The sequence below is a fragment of the Labrus mixtus genome, chromosome 6, assembly GCF_963584025.1.
Source record: "Labrus mixtus chromosome 6, fLabMix1.1, whole genome shotgun sequence".
NCBI classification, from domain to species: domain Eukaryota; kingdom Metazoa; phylum Chordata; class Actinopteri; order Labriformes; family Labridae; genus Labrus; species Labrus mixtus.
Genome location: NC_083617.1, coordinates 21,299,937 through 21,308,494, shown reverse-complemented (window position 1 = coordinate 21,308,494; position 8,558 = coordinate 21,299,937). Strand labels below are relative to the sequence as shown.

General features: G+C 37.7%; 1 long non-coding RNA gene across 1 annotated transcript in view; it reads left to right on the top strand.

Moving 5' to 3' along the window:
- Nucleotides 1-8,558, top strand: part of LOC132975709 (uncharacterized) — a 106,480-nt gene that overhangs the window by 26,466 nt on the left and 71,456 nt on the right. The window lies entirely within an intron of this gene.

The window sequence follows — 8,558 nt, the reverse complement described above, 5'->3', positions numbered from 1 at the left end:
AATTTTTTTTAACAGTGTTTTTTTTAAATCTCCTTTATGTAAGCATGTGCAGCTACAGAGCTCTACAATTGACAGTTGCGTGACAATCTTTAATAGTGTTTACGTTCATAAAATATTATAATTGCATTGTTTAAAAAAAAATAAAAAATCATGTGGCTTTAAATGTTTTTGCACAAAATGTTAATTATGATTTATTACCACAATGAATAAATTACTAGTTGAGCTGATTTAATCACTTCAACTGTGAAGTTGTTTCTTACATTTACTAATAACTCACTCAGAACATTTTAAACCATCCCTTTGAGTTTTTGAAGTTGTTGCCTGAAGATGAAGTCGACTCAAATAATGTGTTTTGTTCTGACATGGGGCAGATTAAGCAGAGTAATAGTACCATTAAGGACACCATGAACAGACATGCTGTGTGTTTTGAAAATGGCTAATCTTCAAAAAGCTGTATCTGAAACTAACAGAAGTTATGGAATTTCTTTATAACATACCAAACAGTACAGTGAACTCTAGAGCACTGTTTCTCAACTGGTGGGTCAAAGTGGGTCACAGAGCTGTTTTCAGTGGGTCGTAAATGTGTTTCTGGAAAAAAAACGCTGCCAAAAAGAATATGAACTCTTTTTTAACAAGTTCCTTTTATTCAGTTTCTTTGTTCTATCATGTACCATATGAGCTTGTAGTTCGGTGCTACATTCAGCACATATTTTGATGCGGTTACTTTCCACTACTTCAGTATAAATTGCGTATGATTTAGCAAAGACAACATGCGTGATAACGCAGAGTCCTGCGCCCACCAGTCCTTCTGTCTATAGCCTACAGTTCAGTCTTCTACACAGCTTATTACAGACTTGAAGTAAGTGACATGCTCATATATTAAGCACAGTGCCTTGAAAATTAACTTTCATCACTGAAAAACATCAGGTTAACAACAATAGCTCATAACAACAAAGGTTATGAGCCTATTTATATAGGCCTACCTGATCTTTTTGATATATTTTTTGAAGTAGCTTAGCTTACTTTAAAGTAAACTATTAGCAATCAAAACACTTCCAAATGTGACTTGACATATGTGTAACACTTTTCTTATAGCCTGGTTTTGTGTTTCAGAGTGAGTCACACTTTTCTTCTCACAGAAGGGCAGGAGAGAGACTATAGTCACACACACACACACACACACACACACGTTGTTCTCATTGTCTCACTGTAACTCGAAAAACCTGCCCAGCTGGACCAGCTTCGGCCAATGCAGCAGAACAATCCCCTGCAGTCAGAACTCAGGGCTCCAGTTTAACCTCAAATTATCATAGCAACACAAAAGATGTAAAATTATTGATATCAGTCTGTAAGATAAGGCGATGGCTTGATTACATTTAATTCTAAAACCTTGATGAGGTGAAAGCAGAGCAGGTGGAACAGGTTAGCCCAGTCTGAGGACACACCTGATTCATCCATGACCAACAGGGAGAGACCTACAAGGCTTTGACTAAATGAGAGACGAGGACAGAATCAGCCTCACCTCAACCTGCCAGTCAGACATACAGAAGAAGAGACACGGACAGATTGTCAGATCAACAGAGATGGATTTCTTCGGGAGAAAGTTTGGGGAGAAGTTTGGGGACAAGGTTGAGGAGAAGTTTGGGAAGAGAGCGGGTGAGTACAAAATGGAGAAGAAAAAAAAGGAGGTACTGGTTTGTATCCTCATGGCCCCTTATTTGCAAGGTTTAAATACCCATGTCAGGTGGAAACCCTGAATCTCTTTTTCTTTGTTTCTGAGGCAAACTGAGCTTGATTTAGTGGGAGAAAAACGTCTTAATAAGTATTTTATTTGATGGGGGTAGGGGTGAGGGGGGCAGATAATGTAAGGGTTTATGAGTTCAGAGAACAACAAATAGAAAGAGTGAAGCTGCCTGAAGGTTGAGGTGTAATGAGTTGCTTGATTAATAGGACGTTTAGTGTTCAGCTGCTTTTAATGTTAACAGTAACATTATATTTTTGTTTTACTCCTTTGTTTTACTCCTTGTTTTTATTATTTTTCCATGAAACGAGCACAAAATTAAGACAGTAACAATAAGAGGGAGGTAAACAAGTACAAGTGTATTGATTATGTAACCAATGAGTTTTTTTGTTTTTAGTATGTGTTGTGTGTAGCAGGCGTGAGTGCGTAGGCTGGGCCTTTTCCCATTAATGACACACCAAGCCATACCCACATCTAGATAGCTAGTTTTCATTGGTGTTAAAAGAAGCACAATCTGCTGAGGCCTTAGCTTTGGTTTGCTTATCTAACACAGACATACACAGGGCTAAATGAACACCCACCAACCGGCCAATTGGGGGTAAAAAATTACTTCGGTGGGTATCATTGTAGAGTTGCTAGCCATTTTGGCTGGTGATGAATGAAGCAAATATCATTGCGTCTGTTTGAATCGGCAGGCTGCAGAAATGATACGACGAGTCAGTGTTGCCAGATTGGGCAAATATGGCTAGTAGAAAATCTGGTTGGCTGGTAACTTTAAAAATCTACTATGTTGGTTGGTGATCAAAAAAGTAAATTTAAATCCCTGCACATACATGTACACAAACAGGATTGCTGCATTACTGCATAGATGTAAGAGTGAGGGGGCTTCACACAGGCAGCACCCCCGAGCAGTTGGGGTCTTGCCCAAGGGCACTTTGGCAGGTCCTGAGAAATGACTAAGGACTGAGTTGAAACTGTTATTCTGAAAGGTCTAAACTAAAGCATGATGAATTATTATAGCCTAGCTAGAACACAACACTAAGCTGTTTCATTTTCATCCTAGAGATGAATAAGCAGAGATTCTTTTTAATCCTGGGTTAACTTTTGAGGAATTGGGCGCAACATGTTTCTTCAAGTGTCCTCAGCTTTGAGTTTACACTCGGCTGCAGGATATACATTTATGATGTAAAGGTTTTTCATTAATCACGTTTCTTCTTTTGTTTAGGTACAGTTAAATATAAAACCTCTATAGATTATGTAAGGGATAATGCATAATGATGAGGAGGTTGTTTCTACTGTTATCATCTCCTTGCTCTTTTTCCCAGAGTAAAAAGATCAACATCAAATTAACAAGACTTGATAATGTTATAGTCTTGTGTTATGTTTAGTCGACTTTAGTCCAGGTTCTGTGATAAGAGCTGCTCTACTGGCCACATTTTGTTCTTCTTAAGAAAGGTGATCTATCAAACAAGAGCAGTCCGTTGATTGGCCAATCAGAATCAAATGTTTAACATTGCAAACACACATTACACAAAAATGTATCAAAGAGATGTAATTGTCTTGGTTTGCTGTTGAAGTTTTCAACAGTTTCATAGATGTTTGTTTTATATTGACTGTCTATGGAGGACATGCTTTTCTTGCTTCAATATCACAAATGAGCACTTGACAACTGGAAGCAGATATTTGCACTGAATGCAGGTATTAACAATCAATCCATGAATTGGAGTCTGTCAGGCATATAAGATGTCCAAAGTTAGAAAAATAAATGTTCTACATTAGAGGTATCTAAAATCTAAAATCACAGAATTCTTACAGACACAACCGAAGGGATTCATTGTTGTTTTTATGATAAAATGTAATAGAAGGATGTCAAAGTAAGAATCCCTATTAGATAGATACATGTTTAGACCTACCTATCTAATTTACCTGTTAAAGCAATACAAATAATTATTAGACATGTAAGAAGATTATTGGGATAAGTAATCAGCTTTTATCTTTCTTTTTTTTAATCTTCGTGCAGGCCTAAGGGTATGAGTTTGTGTGACAAAGTATTTGGTTCGCCAATTAATACTCTTTAAATCTTAAAGTTTTTAAAGTTATTGAAATACTTGACATTGAATGAGTAAAATTAAATTTTTAAACTAAAAGGACCATGTAGTATTTCAGCTAATCTAATTTCTCATCTCATTTAATATCAACATACTCTCAGTCACAATAATGATGAGCAGTCTGACATGTTCCTGATTTAATTAGTTTTTTAGCATTTTAAAATGAGAGATTTAATGGAATAATTATATTTAGGATCAAATTCTTGTAATAAATACAGTGTTCTAAAAGGGAACCTCTTATTGTTAGCTTGTGTTGTTACTGCAAACAATAATTAGCAAACAATCCCTAGAATTTAATGTTTTCAACAGTTAAAGGCCTGATCCACTAAAGGACTGCACTGCTTTTGCGGGCGCTAAACCGGGGCAAAGTAGAGAAAAGACCGCATGGAATCCACAAAGCAAAGGGTGAAATGCACCCAAACTGCCTGCCAAGCAGACATTTGCATGTACGTATACGTAAATTAGGGAATATTCAAAACTTCAGTGCAAAATTGCCCCATTCCTGTGCAAACAAGCCTCGTTGCAAATACCATCCAATTCACAAGACCAGTGCTAATTGCAACAGGCAGTTACACTGGTGCTATTTAACACCATTGTGACCAATGTATTAAATTGACAGAATTTTCCCTCTGGTTTTTCTTTCTCTACGCTTACTCAATTGAACGCACATTTCACTCAGCTGGTGGTAACTGTGGCGCAGTATTTATAGAGATATGACACGTAAACTTTTCAGTGATCAGGAAAACTATTCTGCATTTGAATGACTAAAAATGATTAAAATCAATGATTTGTTTATTATGTTTGTAGATATTACTTTGACATTACTGTTATTCATAAAACTATAGGGATAAATCAGCCCAGGGCTGTCAGGGACTCGACACTTATGCACGCAATGCAAGTTTATTTTTTTCTGAGTTTACCTTGCTTGCTCCATTCAGAGAGGAAGCTTTGTTCTAAACAGTGAAATTCTACTCTACGCTCTGTCAGCAGGAGAGCTCATCTCTGCGCAGAGTAGAGGTGCAGACAGATTTTCTCCACATTCACACGCAAAACAAGAGCAAACTGCTCAAGGCAGCACAACTTTGTGGGCGCAAGTACTGGCATCTAAATGTTGCTAAGACTTTTGGGTATAGGGTGCTGAAACAGGGCCGTTTGCGGGTGCTTTTTCTGTACAATTCAGAAAGCTATTAGAGGGCAATCAGGCCCATTTTGTGAAATAGAGCTCTGGCAAACCTACTCCCATTCCTTGCATCTGGTGCTCTTAGTAGGCCTATGTTAAATCAAACATATGATGACATGACATTGTGATGCTGTTTGTGCTGCAGGAGACTTTGCGGAGGATACAGTGAAAATGGCTCTGGGTTGTGAAGACAAAGAGGAGGAAAAGGGAGGATTCTTTTCAAATATATTCAAGAGGGATGATGATGATGATAAAGACAAAAACAAGGGACATGACAAGAAGAAAGAGGAGGAAAAGGGAGGATTCTTTTCAAATATATTCAAGAGGGATGATGATGATGATGATAAAGAGAAAAAAAGAGGATTTGCAGGTCTCTTCAGTGAACAGGAAGGTGCTGCCGGAGGCCATGGTGAACAAACTCCTGGAGGAAATGATGGAGAGGCCTTTGGAGGGATGAGAGGACAAACTGTATGCGTAAACGACGGAGGTATGTATTGACAGACATGAGGTAGTGACTTACAAACAACAGCATGTGCATGACACGCATCTCTAGAGGTCATGTGACTTTACAAATGTAGAGACATATTATTTGTTCCTGCAGCATAAAAAAACATATGGCCTATGAATGAATACTTATTTTCACAAAGGAGTTTAATTTGTGTTTCACCTCAGATTACTCCAACAAAAAAAATACTGATTATAATCTATTGATTATAATCTAATGGCTAATGACGCCACTTCCACACTGAATGAATCAGACGAAGTAGAAACAAATATCGGCCTCCTGTGCGCGCCTATACTGAACAGTAGGGGTTTCATGTAGCCTAACTCCAGCTACTGCAGGTCCAGAAAAGCCCCTTGAGCCTGCCGCTGTAGTATACGTGCTTTCACCAATTTGTTGTGGTTTCTCCTTATTTGTCGCGTCCGCCTCTTCTTTTCTTTTCCTTTCTTTTCCACTAAAAGACCAAGGGCTGACAACGCCAGTGCCATTTTCAACATGTTATCAGACATTATTCTCGATTAGAGGTACCTATATTACAAGTGGTGACCGAGACCGACAGCGATATGAAAATGGTCTTCTCGTATCATAACAACGCACTACCGCCACCTGCTGCTATGAGGAGTTATTTCCTCTCACGCATGTACAGAACGAATGTGGTGGTTGGTCGACGGCTGTAGTCTTTGCATGTGTTCAAGTGCAACTTTTTGGCCCTGAAAAAAAGCCGGTTAGGCGACGCCACAGTAGGTCTTTGTCGCCACTAGCTCTTTGCTGTCTGCCTGGTGTGTCAGGGCCTGTATAACAGTATACAGCGCCGATAGAAGGGACTGTCTACTGTCAGATTGTGCAGGCGCTTTGCAATTTGGAAGCACCAATGTTAATGGCTACAGATTGTTCACAGCTTTAGTATTCATTAGAAGATACCTGTTTATGGAAATTAATAAAAGCTAAATAGTTACTTGCAGAAATTTGAGGAGGAATAAGATAATATGGTGGTGGGACTGAGCAAGAGTGCAGTTCTGGTGCTGGACAGAGCTGGCAATGAAAGAGCAGAGGGACAGATGTGAAATCTTGCAGCTTAAACAGACTGCTAGTTGGAAGGAGGTACTGTTGGGTGATGCATGTCATTTGACTGCCTGAACTAGCTCGCAGGCGTTGCCACAAACTCATCCAGTAATTGTCTTGTCATTTGTCATGTTTCAGATTTGCTCAGTGATCTGATGGATGTGGCTGAAGAAACTTCTAAAGGAAAATAAAACCTGCAAACAACAATCTTGAGCTCTGTGGAAAAGACAATCACCTTCATCCTCAACTGTAACCTCGTCTGAAATGTAACCATAGCTGTCACAATATCCAAGAGTCGGAAAAATGTGTTGGACTCACATTTAACACTTGTCATTTTGTTTTTAAAAACAAATTTACATTCAGTTTTGACTGTCGCATTCAGAACAAATTTTTAGACATTCAGTGAAACTGGGGGGGAAAAAATAGTCCTATTATGCCACAGTTTCGTCAATTAGCCCACCATGTAGTTCTGATTATTCTGTATAAAACTCAAAATGTTTTTTGTGCAGTTGTTTTAAATGTAACATAATTGTTTGTGAGGAAATTTCCAGCATAATAAACGTGTGTCTCCTTTCTGTGTGAAGTACAAAGCTAGATTTAAAAAGGAATTTATGATAGCATACTGAAAATAGCTTGTTTGGAGGAGTTGCATGCCATGAGTTCAAGCTATATCTTACTCCTTTACAATTTCCGAAGTTCAACAAGTAATTAATGTTAAAAATATAGAACTTCTCTCCTTGCCTGAAGTAACTTTCATAACTGGCGATATATACTGATTGATTTACACTGTGGGCAAAAATGAATCAAATACAAGCCACAAGTACTCAAATGTAATAATTAAAGTGTATTTTCATGAAGTTAATATGACATGGCTCTAAGTGTTGGAATAAAGAATTGACCTGGTAAGAAAAATGTTATAAAGAAGGAAATCTGCTGGCACAAAATCATAATGCAAAGCTGGAGGGATTGTTTAAAAATGGGATATGTGATTGGTTGACTAATTAAACATTTAATTATGCCCTGCATTTATAATGTTCCTTACTTTAGCTATAAAGGGCCCTTAAAAATGGTTTCTACTGTATAATTGGTCAGTGGTGGGAGAAGTCTTCAGATCAGTTCATGCTGTGATACAACAACAGAAAAACTCTTAATTATGAAGCCAAATTGTGCTTGTGCTAAATAGAGCAAAACTTACAAAAAATAAACTGTGTAATGAATAAAATGTATTTGAATGTTAACGTTATTTACATGTTACAGGAGTCGCGACACATGCCTCTATAGGTCAGAGGGCTGTTATTGAGTGTCTAAGGTTTCATTCACACAGCAAGCCTTAGTGCTCACTTTTTTTTGCCTACAATATTTATTTGTTTGGCTGTTCACATGACTTTTTGGCCTATATCAGACTCCTGTGTGAATCAACATATGAAAGTGGCCCAATAGGATTGGAAAAGATCAGAATCCATGAGACTTGTGCTATTCACTCCAATAATGATGGTATATAAAATCCTGAGGATAAATCTGCAGATGATGAAGTTGCTGAAAATAATCAAGATGGTGCTGCTAATGAGGACGTTTATGCTTGCAAACTTTCTGCAGATTGGGGCTGAGAATGATGAAGGTGGTCCTGAAAATGATGGACACAAAAGGCAACAAAAGGTTGGACGCTAAAAAAAGATTGAGATGATGCTAAAAATAATGGAGATGAAGCTCACATTAATGAAAGTCTTCCTGAAAGTGAGGAATCATGAAGGAGCATAAAATCACGACAATAATGATAAAGATGAAGAAAATGCTGAGGAAGATCCAAATTTATACATTTTTGCTGAAAATTCTGGAGATGATGCAAAAAATTTGAGGAAGCTGTTTTCTTTACATGCCGTCTATTATAGCCTTTTCGCTGCCTATGTTAATATTAAAAAATGTACAGTATTGTTTAAATTAAATCTTAATTAAGAATTAAAGTAA